Raw genomic sequence first — 21773 nt, 5'->3', positions numbered from 1 at the left:
ACGAAAACAAATCGAATTTTCCTGTATTTACAATAGTTGGCTTTGCCGACCAGAACAATTGGCCATTATAATGTCATTAACTGGTGCCCTGGAGGCATAAGAAAATTTCGCTTTGTCCGCCTCTTGCCATGTAATAACAATTTTAGTTGATCAAAAGTGCTTTTTGGCTCGCAGCGTACCGAATATTGCCGAAGCTTTTAAGCAATTAAATGTAGGACCTGCAGTTCCGTCGATGAAAGAGAGGTGGAAACCCTTTTGTTGCCGTCTTGGTTCCCGGAATTCACCGGGGAGAAATTAACTTTTTATGCCCCGCCTGCGAACGAACGCCTGGAAGGTGTTGAATAGAGGTAACGCCTTAATTAAATTTGCAGACTTTTGTCTGGCTTTTTGTGGCTGTGAGGTATATTTTGCGTGCACAAAGCGAATTCTTCGATGTGCCATTAAATGGGCAAATGTGAGGGGATCTGGGTATGCAGGTCTTCAGACTGGCAATTGTTGATTACTTTCATTTGGAAAAGACGATTAAGCAATTTCGTGTGTTTGGATTAACATAGCGTTCAGCATGCAATGACTAAGGAGTTGGAAAGTAAACTAAACTCAGAAAATACCCTGGAAGAATATTTTGAAGAACAATTTTTGAAACTAAGAAATAACAATATCCCTATTAAAAAAAAATTTAAAAAAAATGTATCAGCAATTATAACCAGACACAGATACGTTTTCATCCGATTAAAATGGGTTTATGCCAAATACTCACACACGAGATAGGCGAAATTTACCAACTTCTAACATACCTCTCCACAACTTTTCCTGTTCGGAAACATTTCGCCAACGAGAAATGTTTAACAATGGAACTGAATTAAGCATGAAATGTGCCAAAAACTTATGACTAGAGAAGCAACTGAAATACATTCGAGCAACAAGAAGAAATGCTGGCACAATGCCAACTGCAGAATCTACAACCTATGACTGTCCGACTGAAAAGGGGAAGTACCGCACCTCCTGAACAAAGCCACGCCACCCCATTCATCACCTTCCGCTGCACTTCCGGCGTCATCGTCAGCGCAAAAAGTGCAATGCACTAAAATTGAATTAAACCAAAAACAAATAGAAGACAGAATTGCAAAAAGAAATAAACACCCAGCAGAATACAAAACAAACAATGTAGAACGTAAAATGCAATCGATGAGAGGGGAAAGAGAAACAAAATCAATTCAAAGGTGAGAGGGTGACTCGGTACAGTGACCGTCATAAGCAAGAGGACATTCAACTTGCCGGAACACTGAAAAAAAAACGCTCATGTTCTTCAACTGTTTGATAAGCAAGATGCGTAGTTAAAAGAATGAAAAAAAAATTTTATAACGTTTTTCCAAATAATAAATAAATCAAGTTCTTTAGAAGTATGTATAAGAACTTTTTTGATGAATTTTAAGTATTAATAATAAAAATAACAGTTTGTTTCTGGAACCATATTTTTATACCCTTGTAGAGGGTATTATAATTTCAGTCAGATGTTTGCAACGCAGTGAAGGAGACGTTTCCGACCACATAAAGTATATATATTCTTGATCAGCACCAATAGCCGAGTCTATCTAGCCATGTCCGTCTGTCCGTCTGTCCGTCTGTCCGTCTGTCCGTCTGTCCGTTTCTATGCGAACTAGTCTCTCAGTTTTAAAGCTATCGCGATGAAACTTTCCCGAAAGTCTTCTTTCTATTGCAGGTAGTACATATGTCGGAGCGAGCCGGATCGGACCACTATATCTTAAGGCTCCCATAGGAATATTCAAACATATATAAGAAAATTCTTGTTAATTTGTAGGAAGTAGGCGTTTTAATTCTTGACTACTTAAAAACAAAATTCAAAAATAGGAACACTGAATCTGGAATCCCTGGAACTGCACCGAGTGAGTATTACTTTATCTGCAAGGGTATATAAGCTTCGGCTGGCCGAAGGTAGCTTCCTTTCTTGTTATATGTAACTTTGGGGTTTCTTGCAATCATTTTTCCCCGTGCACCATGGGGTTGCTGCATTTATATGTGTGTTTGAAAATATGCAGAATATAGCATCAAGGTTAAATATTTGCATTTTTTCCCTTCTACGCGAAATCGCACCCGTGTATAATTGTCGTTTATTTTATGGAATCGACTGTGTGTGCCACATTTGAAAGCCCAAAAGCCTCGAACGCTAATTAAATTGAGACACAATCCGCCGCATAAATGGGTAAATGGGGACGAGAATTAATTGGAAAGCATTTCCAATCCGCTAAAACAATAACAGCGTGGTGTAAATGTTTTAAAGCGTCCCAAGTGGGGATAAATGCGGCAATTGGAACACCTAAATAAATATCAGATGCGAGAATAACGCCCAAGGGAAGATGTTTCTCCCGGATTATGTGGTTATCGATTGAAAAAGGTGTGTCCGCAGTGGAAATTTAAAACAAACAATAGAATGGCAATGCGTACATTAATTGAAGCAATATTATTATAGGCAGAGCTAGAAATAACATTAAATATGCGAATAAATAATGAAGTAGGGGATTTTCATGATGAGTAATTTAGAATGGGAAATTGCATTTCTGTTGGCGTTCATAATGTTATGTTACTATTGATAATTCTATTTATATTTTGATACTCGTTAGTTGTAGAGTTAAAAGGGTTATTGCATTCGCTGAAATGAAAGTAACAGGTATAAGGAAGCGCTTTTGATCCTATGTACTTGATCAGGTCATAATTATGAACGCTAAAATCTCAGAAGCTATGAAAGCTAAAAACTAACAATCACTATGGACGGCAGTCCATGTAGTGACGAAGCGCACCAGGAGAGTGTGCGAAGGCGACTATCACTATGGACGGCAGTCCATGTAGTGACGAAGCGCACCAGGAGAGTGTGCGAAGGCGACTACTATATATACACGAAGAAATGAAAATCTACTGTGATGGTCCGATCATAATGAATGATACACCTATCGATAGGTATTGCAAAAACTAACAGGATTGCATACCAAGACTCTAAGAAAATCAATTGGCTTGGGAGAGAGAGCGGTGAAAGTAAAAAAGTGAAAATTTCGAAATTTGGAGCTGTTGGGGCCGGTGGGGATAATTGCCCCCTCGCAATATTTTACTTGTATTCCTTTTAAAAATACCCGTCGAATGAGGGGTCGTCAAAATCCGACGCTCCGTTCAAAAGTTATAGCCAAAATAAGATTTTCTTCTTCTTCCCAAAATGAAAATTTAATTCTGTTTGTCAGTTTGTCCACTTGTCCACTTGTCCGCTTGTCCACTTGTCCACTTGTCCACTTGTCCAAAATATGTTTTTTAAGTTCTGAAAATTTGATATGACGTTCATCACATCGATATAAAAAACTTTTGTTCTACCACTTTTGGAAAAACCCGCTAGTTTAGCGGGAAAACAGCTATAAATAGCTAAAATTCGGAAAGCCGTAACTTCTATACTACTAAAGCTACAGGCTTGTGCTGCATCTCGTTTGAAAGGTATTTTTAAATGCTATAAACGCCTTCTATATGCAATTTGTGTAAATGTAATAATTAAAATAATATGAACAAAAGACAATTTTTTAAAACTTTTTTTTTAGCTTTTTTTTATTTTTCTCAAAAACGGCTCTAACGATTTTCTTTAAAACCTTAAACTGTATAGCCCTTGAGATTCCTTAAATTTTGGTATATAACACATTACTGTAAAAAGTCACGTTTAAAAGTTATTTTTATACGAAAATAGCCACTTTTGCCAGCTCGAACAATTAACGCTCCCTGAGTATTGAATTTTGTGGGAGGGTATCCGAACTGTATTTTAGGGTCATGGAATCAGTAAATTTGCACTTAAGAGTTCCATATAGGAATCTTTTGTTCTACGACTTTTGGAAAAAGCCGCTATTTTAGCGGGAAAAAGCTAAAAATAGCTAAATTTCGTTAGTTTGTAAGTTCTACACTACTAAAGGTACAGACATGTGCTATACCTCGTTTAAAAGGTATTTTGAAATACTTCAACGCCTTTTTAACTTAATTTGTTTAAATACAATAGTTTAAAAATTATGATTGACCAATTTAAATTTAAATGTATATATTAGCTCCTATGAGAGCAAATGTAAACAAACAAAAACTTCTGATATCAAATAAAAACACCTCTTAACGAGGTAAAAAACTAGTGACGACCGCACCTTCAACATACAAAAGTTCTGATATCAACATTTGTGACGAAAAATTATTACACTCGTCATTAAATAGACCTTCTAATATTTTTCTCATTCGGCACGCTGCAATAGAAAATGCCTGTGAAGGGAAAAATGCTGGAATAGTTTGCTAGGGCGGGCCGAATGAGAAAATATTAGAAAGTCTATTTAATGACGAGTGTAATAATTTTTCGTCACAAATGTTGATATCAGAACTTTTGTATGTTGAAGGTGCGGTCGTCACTAGTTTTTTACCTCGTTAAGAGGTGTTTTTATTTGATTTAGTATACAGATTCTAGAAATGTTCCTATCAGTTTTAAACTGTGGACATATACCCCAACATTAACTATATACTCCGAACGAGTTATCGATTTCCGTTGTCTGGTATTTTCCACGGCTCCAATCTATATCTCTCCTTTTCCCTTTCTCCATCCTTTCTCTTTGTTCTTTCACGTATTTATGCGCAGTCACGTTGTTGCTGTCGCATATCGTCTTCGTCTCCTGCTATTGTTGTTGCTGCGACTGCCCTGAATGAATTTTACATTTTTATAGCGCCCGGTTTCGTATGTACGTTCCTCTTGTTCCTGCATGTGAATTGTGGATCACCCCTCGTGTTCATACATCTGCAGTTTTTTTGTGTTCCTACAGATTTGTCACAAGTATTGCCGCACACGCCGCTCCGTTTCCACTTTTTTTTTTGCCATTTGTCGTCACCACCCTCAGTTGCCCACCCCCGGAAAGTCTGTCCTATTCCACTCATGTCCTATTCCAGTCAGAAAAAAGTACCTAAGAACTATAAAGTCCCTAGATTATTGGTATTTTCAAAAATCAAATTATTTATATTTTTATATACAGAGTAAGAAATATATTTTCATTAGTTAAGTCAAAAAAAAAACATTTTAATAAACTAGAAAAAATGCTTGTAAAATTGCTTGTAAAAATTATATAGAATTAAATATGCAATTAATTGCACTATATTACATAATTTTTTTTATTTTAAAATTGATTTTATGTTTGGTAATGTATTTGACAAGAATTGGCTGTTTTTCTTCGAGTGTAGTTCTGCTTTTGTGCAATAAAAAGGATACGATGCGCGAGCGCACACACATAAATATCCCTGGCACACACTCTCTCAGCCACACACACTCACACACACGCAGACGATGCCGGAACTGTTGTCAAAGGAGGATGTGGATGGCCGCAGGGGAGGAAAAGGGGAGGGGGTTCGGAACTCAGAGCGGGATTCATTCAGCGGACGGAGAAGAACCGCAGCAACCGGCAAAGAGGGCAATCACCCGACCCGAGACATCGGATCACAGACTATGATTCCTGCTTGGGGTTGCAATTCCTATTGATTTTCCATTGTTTTTGTTGCCACTGCTGCAGTGCGGCAAAAAGTTGCCAGAAGATTTAGGAGCTTCCCCGTTTTGGTTAAATGAGAGAGCCCCCACCCTCAATCAGCTCTTCTTTTTATTCGCCACCCGCAGCTGTGGCTTCGTCTCCAATTTGTTGCAAGTGCCACTTGGCAAAAAATAAACTAACCCAATGCATCCCGACATCACCATTTGACACAGTATGCAGATTAGCTGCTAATGCCCCCCTCAATATTTCTCTGTACTATACAGAGATCTCGCTGGATTTCGCTCTGCAGCACTCCACTCAAGATTGATTGATTGTCAAGTGGATGTGGGAGTGGGAGTGGGTGGTTGTTTTGACCCTGTTGGCTGCTCTACAATTCCGGAGCAAATGCAATTATTCAGAATATGAGTTGATGTAAGCTTATTAGAGTTATAAGCTTAGCCCTTGGGAGAACTGAAGAAGCCCAGATACTTGATATCCGACAAATGCGGTATTTGTTCAAGTCATGACAGGGATGATTCATGGGGAAAATACTTTAAAGCTTATTTTACTCTTGTTATCAGGAATTCTTTACGCAATTATTAATTTTTAGTAACAAATATTAAATTTTTGATTTAGTAATAAATAGTGAAAACCCTTATCAAGCAGAAAGAGGCATTAAACTCTGCTGTTTTTTAATTTATTCGTAAACATTATAAAATCTCTCGTCCGCTGACGGGGTGTCTGCATTTAATTGCTGTTGCCAGCTAATAAATTTTAATTGTCCTCAATTAGCAACGGAATGCAGCGGAAAATATGGACAGCCCGAGGGGTTGGAACTCTTTTATGCGAGGCCTTCGGCTGCGTTTAAACTAATTTTTTGCCGCCCTCGGTCGGAAGTTGTTTGCGTTTTATGGGGCCTGAAAATTCCATTAGAAATGACATATTCGTCTATGCCACTCCAACGAAGACAGTGAGCCTCAATTAAAGAAGGCAGGGCCACAAATGCTGCACATTTGGCGAAGGCAAAGAGAATATTTCAAAGTGGACTGCCCAAGTTGACCCTTCTTTCCCATCGCAGCCTTCATCATCATCATCGTCGTAAGCCTCACACATGCTGCTCACATGTGCCCGCCAAGACGAATGCATTAAGCAGAAATTTCATTCATAAAGATTTCATTTCATTTCGTTTTTGCCCTGCCTCAAAGAGACCACAAGGCGTTGGCCTGGACCGGCAAAATAAGTGCAAGACGACCCCGAACCGAAGAAGATTTATTGCACAGGGGCGTAGGTAGCGCCTTTTTAAGGGGGTCATAAAAACCAGATGCCGAAAAATAAAGAAAACAAATATTGCCAAAAGTGTTAAACCTAAAATGTCGGAATATATATATTTTTTAATAACTAAAACTACAATTAACTCTTTTAAGAAATAATTTCACTAAATATAAATACATAATTTAAAGGTTAAGAAATAAATAAATTTGTAAAAACATATATATTACTGACAGGAAATATTAAAATAATATGCTAGAATCCACTTCAAATTGTTAGTTATCCGATACTTTTCCCATAATACGTGGAAGATCCCTTAAGAGCAGACCCCCCTTTTCGAAGCCCCTGCTTGGAGCATCTCAAAGGAGACAGCCTCAAATTAAAATTCGAGCAGCTTCAACAAAAATATAATAAATGAGAAATTGTTTAAATATTTGCCACACACGAATGCCAAGCATGCAAATTCATTGAGCGCTTGAAATTCTCAATTTCACAATTCGCTTTACTGCAACTCAAAGAATGCAAACATGGGGCATTAAGGAAATTATTATTGTGTACCTCGATTTTTGTAGAAGACGTGCTTTTGAGTCGCCAGCTCTTCAGTTCTTCTGGGCTAGGGTTCAAATAAATTGCTTTTGACTTGTCGCTTGAGTGGAAAATTGCACCAAACGGAAATTGAGTTTGAAATTAATAATTTGAGACCTTTTGCCATGCTGGCTGGCGGTAAAAGTGCCGAAAAAATTAATTGAAAATGCTCTACGCAAAGGAAGTTGCCAATTTCGGATCTACCTTTGTTTTTACCTATCTTTTTTTACTTTGCATAAGCAAAAAAGTTGCTGCTTTGCTTTGCTTTCAATTCAACCGCAAAGCAATCTCAATCAATCTCAATAGTTATTGACCAGACAGGCGGCCCCCCGTCGCATTTTCGATACCCACCTACCTAAGAGTCCAATATTTCACGTGCTTTTTTCGCTTCTCGCGCCGCCGTCGCCATCGATCAATGAATCTTCGACGGCGGCGCGTTTCGACCGCAATAAGTCAAATACGAGGCCAGCGAGCTTCATTATGTTCAAAAGCCCAACCGCAGAAGGGAGCCAACCTCTTCTCGCCAATAGCAAGAAAAAAGATATGCCACAGCAACAAGAACGGCAACATCAACTCGTCTTGGCCCCAAAAGGCAAGAACAATGCAGCGCAGATAAGTCAATTATATTGACTTGGCCAAGAACTCTTTGAGGCTGCCTGTCTGGGGCTTTTAAGGTGGCAACCAGCTTTTTGCTGCTCCTCTCACAATTCCCACAGTCGAAAGTTAGCGTCACCGTCGCTTCGTCTTCAGGTTTTTTCGCTTTTGGCCTGAACCAAGGCGATAACATCGACGCTGTTAATGGCAAAATGGCAAGCAGTGGGATAAAATGGATAAAATATTTCAGGGAATTATTTAATCTTAGTTTTAGCTTGCCTAAAGGAATTTTGTGTGCACGAAAATTTTATAACTATTATTTTGTGAGCATACAAATCTGTTTATTAAAAGCCGAAATGCATAGTTTAAAAAATCCTGTTTATTACGCCCGTTTTTCTATTTTAAAAACATTTAAGCAATTTGTTTAAAGTTGAATCTTCTTGCCTTTTTCATATTATTGCCAATGTATCATATTTTTTCCACTTTGCAAATCACTTTAAACCCACAGTTCTTTCAATTCGTTGAGTCGCCTTTGCCACACTTTGCTCAAAAAATATTTTTCGACCAGACGGTGTTTTATTATTTTCTCGACTGGCACGTAGATTTATACTCATATTTATTTTTTCCCCTTATTTAATTTTTTTCCGAATTGTGTAGCATCTTCGGATCGCTTTGAGCTTTCGGTCTTGGCTTTTTTTTGTTTTGAACGTCAAGAGTGTAGACGCAATTTACTGATTACATTATTGCCCGCAAATTGCTAGATTATAGTTTGCTTGTTGCCTGCAAATTATTGCTGTTATTATTGACTGTCAAATTATAGTGATTAGTTTTTCATATTTTTCAATAAAATGGAAATATTTTCGTGTAGGCAATTTCGGGCTTAATATGTGAGAAAGGTTTGCTGAAGAAGAAGAAGAAGAAGAAAGGACCGGACAAAATATGTTGAGTTAGTTTTGTCATTACAAGAGAATAAGAAAAGTTTCAAGTCTCTTAAAAATTTGTTTAATAATTTCGAACCAAAACGTATTGCATTGGCGCTATTAATAGGAACACAGAAAAGTTTTTAAAGTTTCTAAATCTACTTCAATTTCCCTAAGTTCATTATACTTAAGGCAATAACTCATAAATATATCAAACATTTTTGCCATTTTCCGTGCCATATCTGGGAGATAAAATATCTCAGAGCTGTCCTTTCATTTTCCAGATTCTTTTGATTCACCCTTCATTTTAAATTTTTTCCATCCCATCGCGACAAAGCAAACATGAAAGCGGAGACTAGGAAACCGGCAAGAAGCTCGCAGCGAAAGCAAAGTGCCGAGGAACAAGTGCAGGCCACATGGCGGAAATCTCTCTTGGACTCTCTCACAATTTCCAGAGAGCTAACGGAAAATCTGCAAAGCCCACAGAGTTTCCACGCTCTCTCTCTCTCTCTCTCTCTCGGCGAAAAACCAACCCCCCGATAAAATACCAAACTCAGTGTGCAGAGTCCTGCCAATTTTCCTACTGGGAAACTATGTTGGAGTACTACGAGTTCGTATTTTTCCTGATAAGCGGCCGCCGCTGTTTTCCTTTTCTCAGTTGGGGGTAGGGGGAGGGGCAGAACATAATTGTAGCTCTAGACGAGAGGGGGCACGGGGATTCGATCGATTTTTCATGCTCCCCAAAAAACAGAGCGGGAGCTCGGGCCAAAAAGAAATTGCTGCATACGCACAGGAGCAAAAGAGCCCAGCGGCTTCTCGGGCTGGGGCTCCTCTCTCTCTGTATTGGTGTGGGTTTCGCTGTCTGTGTGTGTGTGTGTGGGGCGTGTATGTATATGTCTAAGGTGTGTTAACCTCAAATGCTTCAGCACACACACACACAAAAGCATCAGAACCTAAATCAAGTGGAATTGTTTAAAAACCGATATAACAAACTTTAAATGTTTATTAGCCTTGCTTATAAAAAATCACCATAATAAAATCCCCGCCAAAGGAAACTTAAAAGGTTTCCTTTTTTATTTAGTAAACCTTTTTAAAGTAGCTATGCCACTCATTTATTATTTCACCTTTTTTCATTTTTATCCATTAAACCATATTGTTATTATAATAAACTTTGCTTCAACTTTATGCTTACTTTAAGTTTTTTGTGTTTTCTCCGATTTTCTTTTCCGTTTCTTTATGTTGTAAACTTCAGCTACTAATCCCAGTTATTGATTTTTATCGAGTGACTGTGTTTTTACTACTATAATCTCTTTTGGGACTTAAAACCCGGTTAACTTTACGTTTATTTGCTTTTAGTTTCCATCGACACTTTTGCACGGTGGACACTGACACGCACACTTGGATATATCTTAGATATATATATATTCCTTGTTGGTATATGTTGTATTTTCTTTGTTAAATTTATTTTTTTTATCCAGCTTTCTTGGGCAGTAAAGAAATTCGTATTAGCCTTTCTTTACGGACTTTTCCGAATTTATTTAAATTATTTTCGCTGTGCCCATTTCGCACACACAAACACACATGCACTAAAACACGCGACGCGAGACACGCACACAGACACAGCAAGCGTATAGAATTTTTCACTGCGCCTATGTATTCTGGGGGTGGTGGGCGGTACGGTATATGAATGTGTGTGGCTTTGTATATCCTTTGGCGCGGACCGAACTGAAATTCAAAAGACTGGAGACACCGCCGTCGTCGTCGTCCTTCCACGAGCAACTCAATCGACACAATGAGCCCAGAGCATATTGGAAAAGTCCTCACAACTGATGGGAGAGCGAGATGTCTAGGCCAACTGAATTTTCCACCACCAAAAAAACATGTGAAAGCAGCGCTGCAGAGAGCAGGGTTCTCCTGTTCAGTGAGTGGGCGCAGAGAGAGAGAGAGAGAACAGAAGGAAAACTCTGCCAAGGGAAAACTCTCTATCTGGCTCTCCCCGAATCATATGTTTTCCATCCTATCCAAAACTGTGAGCCTACAGATTCCATCTCCTCCACAACCGCAGTTGGAACTTCCTGACTTCCTACGTTTCGTTTATAGCTAACCTTTGAGCCAACTTCCCCCGATCCCCTCCCCATCTCGTCCTTGGGCCAATAGGTGTTGCTGTTTATCTGTATTTGTGTAATATCCTGTAGTTTCATGAGTTTCCGTTACACTCTTTACGTGCGTTATATTTTTTTTACACTTTTTGAGGGGTTTTTTGGGCAAGCGATGCTTGGAGTTGATGAGTTTGTGGCTAGGTTTTTGTAAACTTTTTAAGGGTTTTGCAAAAAGTTTGGAGTAATTTAAGTAGAAGGCTTAAAACATGAGAAGGGCTATTTAATAATTTACAGTAAAATACATGGTAGACAATTAAGTGGAATTTAAAAGTTCCCAAAAAAGTGCAATCGCTCTCAGAAAATTGTGTAATGTAGTTTATTACGTTTTAATGAATTATAATAAATTTATTTTACATTTTGCCAAGAGAGGTTCAAAATATTTATATTTTTTAAGAATTAAAATTAATTAAAAATTAAATTTGTATGATACAAATCATTCTATTATCTAAAAGCTTCTCTGCTGTATTAAAAACCCGCAGCTGCAGTAACCAATTAAATTTGATTTTTCCATAGCAATTTCTAAATTTCCCGCCCACTTCCACCGGAATTCGCGACACACCCAAACTTTAGGAGCCAGCACTAAAATAAAATCAAGTAGAATAAATCAAAACTGCTAGAGGCAAAATGCAAGAGTCATAAATACTCATTTTGCATGAATGAGAAAATAAAATGAAATTTGCATTTGACTGCACACGACGACGACGAAAATTATTTGCCAGCAATATACGGTTATTTTAGGTTGAACCCGACAGTTATGCACACAATAAACGCCCTGAAGTTCGTAAAGGACGCAACAGGAAGTTGGCCAAAAACAAAAAAAAGAACGGGAAGAAAAAACAAAAAACTTAAGAAGAAGGAAGGAAGCACGCAAAATGCGCGCCATATGATCGAGGGAAAAAGAGTGGAGAAATGGGGAGAGCAGCGAAATGGGAACACGTCAAGTGGGAAATGCAGGAAAAACGAAGAAAACCCCCCGAAAATTGCCTCTTTCGTCTTAGAGAGTCTGCGTTGTTTACAACTCACACACACACTGCGATAGTATTACAAACACAAAGAGACACTCACACCCACACCATGAAAGGTCTTCAAGTTACCGTTACGCGATTCCAACTGGAATTAAATTGCGAAAAAAAAGTCGGAGCTAATATTTCAAAACACACCGAACGCGAAGCCAGCAAACGGAATTCTGAGTGGCACCTTTGAGATATTATATCCAAGGAGCGGTCGCGGAACGCAACGGAAACGGAACACAGCCCCTACCAACAAAAATGCAAAAAAAAAAGAAAGGAAAGGAAAGGAGAGAGATGACACGAGAGAGCGAGAAAGAGAGGGGTGCACAATTTTGCAGACATTTGGCGAATGCAATTCTTTGGAGAGGCAGAATGGGGCAAGCGAAACCCCGGATTAAGGAGCCCCCACGAATTTCTGTAATTAAGCAACCAGTAATGCATGAAAGGGGGTGTGGAAAATGGGCGGGAAAACTAAGGGAAAAGGGCTAAAAAGGCAGCACGAGAAAAGGGTAAGGCGGTTTTAATTTCAAATTCTAAAAGAAGGCCAATTAATTAAGCAGGAGAGTCGGATTTAAAACGACTGCTGGAAAAGATGGTAAGGTGATGATGATGATGGTGATTTTGTTGACGATGCCGTTGACAGGTGGCCCAGAGGAGTGGAAAAGGGGGGTCAAATCTCAGCAGTTTGAACCCTTACACAAAATGTGCGTTAAAAGCTTTCAACCGAAATGCGGGTAAAACTTGGTTTCAACGGAAACCCAAACAATTGTTTGGCAGTTGTTCAAAAATAGGGTAAAGGGTAGTATTGATTGTAGATTTATTACATTTTACAACATTTTTACCAAAATTCTTTCAAACTCTTTCAGAATTAAATACACTTTTCATGTATTTATTTAAATTTTAAGGACCAACAATATTCCCAGCGGATTAGCCTCTGTTTCTGGTCATAAATCCCCGTCTAGACACTTTTATATTTATTTAAGCTAAAAAGTTTTGCAGTCAGTCCCCAATATAATACACCTTTCCAAAACGGAACTCAGTGTGGAATCCATCAAGTTTTAATTTTCTTTGGACTTTTTTGCTATTTTGTTTTTATAACCTTGCAGAGGGTATTATGATTTCAGTCAGAAGTTTGCAACGCAGTGAAGGAGACGTTTCCGACCCCATAAAGTATATATTCTTGATCAGCATCACAAGACGAGTCGATCTAGCCATGTCCGTCTGTCCGTCTGTCCGTCTGTCTGTTTCTACGCAAACTAGTCTCTCAGTTTTTGAGCTATCGGGACAAAACTTTCGCAAAAGTCTTCTTTCTATTGCAGGTAGTATATATGTCGGAGCCGACCGGATCGGACAACTATATCTTATAGCTCCCATAGGAACAATCGGAAAAAAAAAAACTTTAAAAAATTCTAGCTTTGGTGGTTTTTGAAATATTACCTTCTACTTTTGGGGATGTTATTTTTTAAATATTTCTGAATTTCGAATTAATTATTTAAAAAATCGGACTACTATATCATATAGCTGCCATAGGAACGATCGGAAAATTAATGGAAAAGTAATAGGAAATAAATTCAAGCTTCTTTGGTTTTTATTGTATTATCTTCTACTCTAGGATATGACTCTTTTTAAATATTTCCGAATTTCAATTTTAATTTAATCAAAATCGGACGACTATATCATATAGCTGCCATAGGAACGATCGGAAAATTAATGGAAAAGTAATAGGAAATAAATTCTAGCTTCTTTGGTTTTTATTGTATTATCTTCTACTCTAGGATATGACTCTTTTTAAATATTTCCGAATTTCAATTTTAATTTGATCAAAATCGGACGACTATATCATATAGCTGCCATAGGAACGATCGGAAAATTAATGAGAAATATTAGAAAATTGAACATTTTTGCGATTTGTTAATTAATAGGAATGATCTGCAAGGGTATATAAGCTTCGGCTGGCCGAAGCTAGCTTCCTTTCTTGTTTAATTTTGTATTCATATTTAGAGGCGCTATGCATTCGCTGAATATTTTCAGCAAATTTCATATTCATAGCGCGTTGCGATGTTTTTTATTAGAACGATGGCAAACAAAACAAACAAAAAATCTAACCGAAAATGTTTACATTGACGGGGGGCTTCATACCATCATGGTTGGATATTTCCCACCGCGCTTGTTGACTCTTGGCCGATACTTTTTTGCGTTCCCTGGGCATAATTTCGCTCATTAAAATTCCATAAATCGAGGCGAGAAGCGGCACCGGCATATAATTGCTTTTCACTCCTGATTGCATCGCATGTTCGATAAGAATTGATTGGATTGTATCGGATTGGATGCGGACCGCATCTCACCTCGCGCCAATTAAAAGGTTCTCAAGTTGTCTCGTGCTCGGGGGTTCTGAGAGATATCCAACCCAGCTCGACACTTCCTCTCCTTGCTGGCCCAACATTTGGTCGCACATTGCCGGCACATGTTTGCTTTATGAGTTATTCCCCTGAACATTTTTGAAAAACAAAGATGAGCATATGGGCAGGCAAAAGTAAGGCCCTCGCCCTCATAAAAGGTTCAATTTCGTCTGGATCAGTTGACCTTTCGACGGGAATGGAAATGGGGATTGTAAAATGACAAGGGCCACGAATGCGCACACGCTTTGACTTTTTTTTAATTTTTATTGTTTTGACTCTATCAGAAAGTGCTTAATCCCGCTCATCCATATGGGAAACATGTCCGGGTTTGTAATGATGATGACATTATTGGCCGCGGCAGACCAGCATCTTTTTTGGTGCGGTTGCGGCTTTAAATATAATTATAGGGCCTGGGATCAGGAACCCCAAAAACAAAACTCAAACCCAACGATCAATGCCGCAGTACTTTGTCTTTCGTCAACATCTGCTACTTCTTTTCTCCGATCTTTTTAGTGCATTTTTATGTCGCAACCATTTCAACTCAGTGCGCTTCGTTCGCCGCACTGTTGTGACATTTGTTTCATTTGTCAGCTCTTCATTAGTCATCCAAGGACCTGCCCGGACACTCCCTGACACTCGATATGTGTCGATATCAATGAATTTGTCACTAATTTATGTTCTTTCATCGACACCTAAGGGAAGAGGCAATTAGAACGCGTGGGATACTAAATAAAAATGCATAAAAACTTTTTAGAGAAATGAGGGTGTAAATGTTGCAGATAAAACTCCTTGGTTCCAGAAATGTCATAAAAATGAGTGACAAATATTTTAGCCCTAATCTGTTTATTCCCTTTAAAAATATTTCCCTAAATACCATATACCAAAGAAAATGTTAAATCTCTTATTGTATTTCATAAGATTTGTTTACCCCCCTTACATTCATTTAATTATTCATTGTATTTCAAATTTTGCTTGCAACTCACTTGTCATTCTGTGTGGCTTCTGCATTTCAACTTTGCATTAAAACATTTATCTTCATTTTGCGAAAACAACTCACAGCCGCATTATCCCCCGCATTTTTGGTTCGCCCATGTAGTCTGGCCGTGTTACCAGTTGAGACACATTTCTGACCAGTCCGACGGCGGCGTCTGACGTGGCCTGTATCTCGTCTCATCGCTAAGGACCACGCTCAACACCCAGAAAGGCAGGCAGGCAAGAACCGTCATCAGCTGTACACTCCACGCCGAGCAAACAAACGGCGAAGGACCAACAACCACTCAAAGGAGCGAGAAAAGGCGGGAGCCAGTGATGCCAAAATGCAGGACACAGAAAGTGGCTGAATGAATCGCTAATAATTACCTAATAAATAGTGTTATGATTAAAAGTTACGTAAAGGCTTCCACTAAAATGTATTAGAAGAATGTACCATGTTTAAATATTATATAGATCTCCTCTTCAAAATTTCCGTTTACACAAATAGACCGCTTCATATACGTGCTATATAAAATTTAAAATATTTTCTAAAAATAAAAGACCAAATAAATGACAATGAAAAAGTTATTGAAAACATAAAAAAAGCTAAAAAGGCTAAAAATTCCTGTCTTCTCTGTCGCATAACATGCAGACATCCTGTTGTTTCCTCAGCACTTCGTGTCCCATTCCTGCGGCTTAGCACTCGACTCGAGTCACGTACATGTCCTGCAATTTCCTCGCACCCCGGGTTTCTACTGACATGACCGGGACTTTGGGTTCGGGGTCTCAAACGAGAGCTCGGCAGTTTGGCTCTTTTGCCACAATTTTGGTTGCCGTTTCGCTCAAGTGTCGCAATTTGATGGCACATTTTGTTAATGCCAAACTCGTTACTTATTTATATAAATTCTAACGCAGAGTATTTTATTCGATTGTTTATGAGCTTTAAAGTGTCCGGTTGTGTTTCCCTCATTAGCTGTCAAAGTGTCATCCCAAATAGAAACCTATTGGAAAACTCTTAGCAAGAGTGGCAGGTTAAATCCACAAATGTTGAGAATCGATAAGAAAGGTAAAACGAATATGGGACTTTATTTTATTAAATTCAAAAAAACGTATCAATAAATAAAAATAAAGTGGAAAATACATATTAAATACTCATCGTTTTTTTGGTTCGGGATAGAAACCCAAATTGACACCATAAAACTTGGATTTTAATGAATTTGTTTAAGTGAAAAGTAAATATGTAAAGCATAAAACCTGTTTTTATACTCCTAATTTCGCAAAGAATAACGACAAGTACGCCCCATGAGTCATTACTGCCCACTTTTAGGGCAAATAAAAATATCATAAAATTGGGGGAACTGTCTTTTCTCAAGCTGAGTTCAAGGTTTGCACTCAGTATCTCTCCTTTTCGCATTTTCCTCTCCATTTTCCAGCTTGTCTGTTAAATTTTGCGCAAATACCAAAGTTTACACGCATCACAAGAAGCTTCTGCCGAGGAAGCTAGGGATATAAAAACGAGTAAGAAAAAATTTAAAGAAATCCAAATGAAAGCAATGCAATATCACAAAGTTTTCGCTGCCAATTTTTTTTGTGTTTTTATTTCCCGTGGTTTTTTCTACCACGCTGTGAGCGCATTAAGCAATTTTTCAAAGCACTTTCAAGAGTCTTTCAGGGGCAACACCCAGACATTTTCAGTTCCCCGAATCGGTGTTTGTTCTCGGCGGTCTATTAGGAGCGACACTAACAAATAACGACAATTGATATGTCTGGCATTGACGAAGGAAGCAGCTAGCTGCGGAGTAGAATTTTAGAAATGTGGAAATTAAATTATAATCACAAAACGCCCTTTGTCTCTGGCAACTTTGTTAATTAAAACTCAATAGCGCGCTCGGCGAATGCCTGCGGGAAAATGATGAAAACAAATTGCGAGCAGCATGCTCGAGGGAAAATTATGTCAATGCACAATGCAAAACTAATTTGGCAACTTGGCAGCAGGCACGGCCGACTGAACTTTGGGCCAAGTGGAATCCCGGGGATACCGAAGTGTTGTACCCGAGGTTTCAATGGCCTATCGCTAACACTTATCCTCTATCCCAACCGAAATCCAGAGAACAACTAACTCATAAAGCCAAGTGCAACTTTTACAGTTTTCTAGCCAGGCCAAGAAAACAAAAACCATAACCAAACTGCTGCGTTGTGGCAAAACTTTCTTAATAGATTTTTGCTCTGCGATAAACTTTTTCCAATACAACAAAGGCATGCGAATATATATAAAAAGCGAAGGATAGCAAACCAAACAGGAAGGAGTCTTTTTCCTTTTCCTTCTAACTCAACTCCTAACGATGAGTCTCTGTCGGTATTCGAATCGTATTGCGGCCATCTTTTTGCTAAATTCAGTTTGGATGTGGAAATTGATTTTCATCTCTGGCCGGCATCTTGAGTTTGTATTGCGGCTTAGTCAAAGTTTTCCAAAGCTTCGATTGGATGGGGAAAGTGGAAACAGGCTTCGTCCTAATACCAGGCTTATTGTTTACACATCATATTACATTATGGCGCATTATATATAAATGGTAATCAAATTGGTTTTGTTCAAGAGCCAGACACTAAAGGGTGTTGGTTAAGTTGGAAAAAAATTTAAGAAGAAAAATGAGGGAAGGATTTTTATGTAAAAGAAGAAAGTCAAGGACTGAGTCGGAATGTTGTAACAGTGTATAATAATAAATTGTAATTACATAAGAAAAGTCATTTAAAATAGACTAAAAAAGTCCCCTACATTTTTTTTTAGCCTTGTACTCTTCCATGGATATCCTTTAGTGTCTTAAAAAGCAGGCCTGCGTGTAAGATCAATTTCTAAGCTGTCCTTTCCATACAGCTTTTCGCACTCAACACCGCACCTTAAGCCTGTGGCATTCTCACTTCACTGTCATCCAGTTTTCAGAGCCCCTTTTTTCAGCACACCCTCTAACCATAAATCCTTCCCTCCAGTAACAAGTTAATCTTCATTTTCCTGCTGCCTTTCTATTAAAATGCCATGCATCAATGTGACCGACAAGTGAGAGGTCTCTGCAAAAACCTAAGGCACCGAGAGTTACTAGTGGTCTTTTTTTCAACCCCTCCTGTCAGGGCCTCATAAACTCAATTAGAATGAACGAGCTGGCAGAAGAACTAGCTAAAGTAGGGGCACCCACATGCAGATGCAGATTCGAAATGCAGACGCGCAGTTATATATACATTTTGCTGCCGGACTGTCGTTGAGAAATCCTGGCAAGGTTAATCAACAGAAACACAACACTCATAATAAGAGGGGAAACGAGATGAGGAAAATACAGAAAAAATAGGGAAGTAGAAAGGGATGTCAATTTAGTTATTTTCTAGCCAACTATAGCTATTTTCAAAGTTCATATAGTAATTTTTAAAAGGAAATTTTATTAAATTTCTTTCCGTATTATAAAGAAAAAATTTTATTTTAATGAAACAAAAATAAATATACCGGCCTGTTCCGGAATAGGTTTGAGAAATTCGATTCCGTGTGAATCTTCCGGAAGTGAAAACTAGAACAGGGCCGATAATAAATGTACAGTTCTAATAAAAAATGTAAAATGCTTAAACCTGAATTTAAATTAATTTTTTCTCTAAAATAAATATTTTTGAAAAGCGCATTTTTAAATATATGTTTTTAAAAAGTATTCAAATATTTATTTTTTATTTTCAATCAAATGATTTTTTTCCAATATACAGTAGACATCTCTGAAAACCAGCGTTGGGAAATGCGGTTTAGGGTTGGCCACTTTTGATTAGACAGGAAGAAGTTTTTTCCCCTTAAATTCTTTGACCCTTTTCTCTGCATTTTATTTGCGCTCCATTTAATAATTTAATGGCTGCAAATTTGTTGCAAGTGCAGGCGATCCTGTGGGAAGTTTCAGTCACCTTTCGCACAGCCGGAAATGAGTTCTTGATGGCATTTGCAGAGGCTTTGGGACCACCCAGAACCGAAACTTTCGAGTGTCTGGTCCACTCTGCTAATTAAGCTTTGTCCACATCTATGCTTTAGTTTTGGTTTCAGCTGCGACCGACGCATGCAAAAGAGCCCCATTGGAGTGGACCAAAAAACCCGAAATAAATTAGAGCTGCGGCACTTGAGCACGCTTCTGCCCCCAAATATTTTATTTTGCGAACTTTTTGCTGTTTTCAATGTCAGACAATGCGCACGTCCCCTTTTGTCTGTTGTTAATTTATGTGTCTGCTTTTTTTCGTCCCAACAACAGGAGTTCTTCCGCTTCCTCATTGCGTTATTGCGTTTTTTAAACCATTTTAATTTACTGTCTCGTCTTTTTGCACTTTTGCAATTAGTTTTTGCGGCGGGACATAAGCCCATTGCAATATTGCCCAATAAATTGCACATTGATCGTAAACAAATTGAAATGTTTTTGTTGGCCATTAGTTCGCTGAATACATTTCGTTGGTCGATTGTCATTCACAATCGGGTTTTTCCCTATTGCTTTTTGTTTTCCTACACTCAAAAAAAAATTTTAGAAAATCGCCTATGGATTTGCTTTACTGGCGATTTTTTTCTATATTTCTGGAATATTTCTTGAATTTAATGAATTTTGATTAATTGGAAGAAAATTTTCTTTACCAGTAGAAAATTTTTTTATTTTAAAGAAAAAAATCGCCAGTGAAGCAAATCCATAGGCGATTTTCTAAAATTCAGGGCGATTCATTTTCTGAGTGTAGTTATTGCTAAATCATTTGAATTTCATATTTCCATTATGAACAAGCAAAATAAATGTATTTCATTTAAGCTGAATTAAATTCTATATATTGTGGATAAGTTTACACACTATTAGGCTAGTTTAATATAGTGAACTTTTTATAAGTATATATTAACAGAACGACTATACTAAAAACAGATTATGAAGTGAAAGCGCTATTATTAACTCTATTAAGAATAAATATAGTATATTCATACTTACAAATATTTTAGGTTATCCAAATTCCCAATTGTCTTCTCATACTTCACCAAATTTTATTCATAACTGAAACCAATAACAAAAATATAATACTTAATACGTTTGCTTAAAAGTAACTAACATTTGAAGAGCTTAAAATATCTTGGCTTTTCACAGGTTTAAAATTCTTTTTCCCTTTTATTGATCCCTATTGGAATTGCATCAACTTTTGTCAGTGTCATAAGCCAGTGCATACAACTTTTAAATGCCAAGGACATGGTTGATAGGTTTTAAGCCGAAAGGCCAAAAGCCAAAAATCTGTGAAAATGTCAGAGCTAAGGAAAGTCAACTGGTCAATAGGGGAAGGGCAAACAGGAAAGGCACCAGACATCGGGTGAGAGTTTTAGCAGTGGAACAACAAAGCAATAACAAGCATTAACTAGGATTGACTTGAACATGCCATAGATACCAACAAAGAGAAGTCCTGGAAAGCAATAAAACTGTTGCTATAGCCCAAGCACGGACACTTGAAGAGGATACCGAAAGGACCTAGTTCAATATATGTAAAGTGCAGGACAAAAACTATTAGCAAAGCTTTTATGCAATCATCCAGAGAGAACATACGAAATCGAGACAAGTGAATTAATTATTAATAACTTTTAGCGGGCAAATTGCCAAAAATTCATCTCGAAATAAAAAATATTAAACACTAGAGCAACCACTTGAGCGCTTATTGTTTTTCCCCTTCACTTGATCAAAAGTTTTCCAACCCCCCGCAAAATGGGAAAAGCGTAGGAAAAGCCAGGCATTAGCCAAAAGTTTCCAGAGTTTATTTTATTCAATCTATATGGAGGGTAGGAGAATGGAGCGCTGGGGATTTATTTAAGTGGATTTAAATGCTTTCTGAGTCCCGGGAAAGATGCAAAAGTTTTGCATTTCATTTGTTTACTTGCATAAATTTAAAAGCCAAAGCCAAATGCCGTTAATTACATTGCCAATAAATAAATAGAATAAAACAGCAATGGTGGCCAGATATTTTATAGAATTGTTGAGTTTAGTCTTATGTGAGATTGGACCGAGAATAGCAAAAAAGGTTAACATCTGCTGGGATCAAAAGTTCCGAGCGGAAGTTGTCGATTTCAAAAGGATTCTAAATAATTGAGCAGAGCCTAATTGATTTCTAGTGTAGTCGCAGATTAGAAGCCGTTGAATATAATATTTCCAGCACCGCTTTAAATTCACTTAAGGGCAGCAAAACTCATTTTTTTATTTCGGGTGCCGGCCTTTTTTCTGGTCAAGTTCATTTGATTATCTAAATGATGATAATTAAAATTAATTTGCATTCGGCTTCCTTAAAACTCACCCAGCACATTGGCCGTTAAATGGGG

The 21773-nt window shown here is 37.9% G+C and overlaps 1 protein-coding gene across 9 annotated transcripts in view; it reads right to left on the bottom strand.

The window, feature by feature from the left end:
• The window catches only part of CadN (neural cadherin), a 115710-nt gene extending 95237 nt beyond the window's left edge, over positions 1 to 20473 (bottom strand). For 8 of the 9 annotated variants that reach the window (XM_070211760.1, XM_070211762.1, XM_070211764.1 and 5 more), the window contains exon 1: positions 10089 to 10679. The gene's annotated coding sequence lies outside the window, so the exon portion shown is untranslated. Of the gene's footprint in view, positions 1 to 10088; positions 10680 to 20409 lie in introns of those variants that run through there. The other variant, XM_070211759.1, reaches the window with a different exon arrangement.
• Between the last annotated feature and the right edge of the window lie 1300 nt (positions 20474 to 21773).

The sequence above is a fragment of the Drosophila takahashii genome, chromosome 2L (assembly GCF_030179915.1).
Source record: "Drosophila takahashii strain IR98-3 E-12201 chromosome 2L, DtakHiC1v2, whole genome shotgun sequence".
Classification (NCBI taxonomy): domain Eukaryota; kingdom Metazoa; phylum Arthropoda; class Insecta; order Diptera; family Drosophilidae; genus Drosophila; species Drosophila takahashii.
Note: the sequence above shows the minus strand (reverse complement) of the source record. Positions and strands in the feature narration are given on the sequence as shown.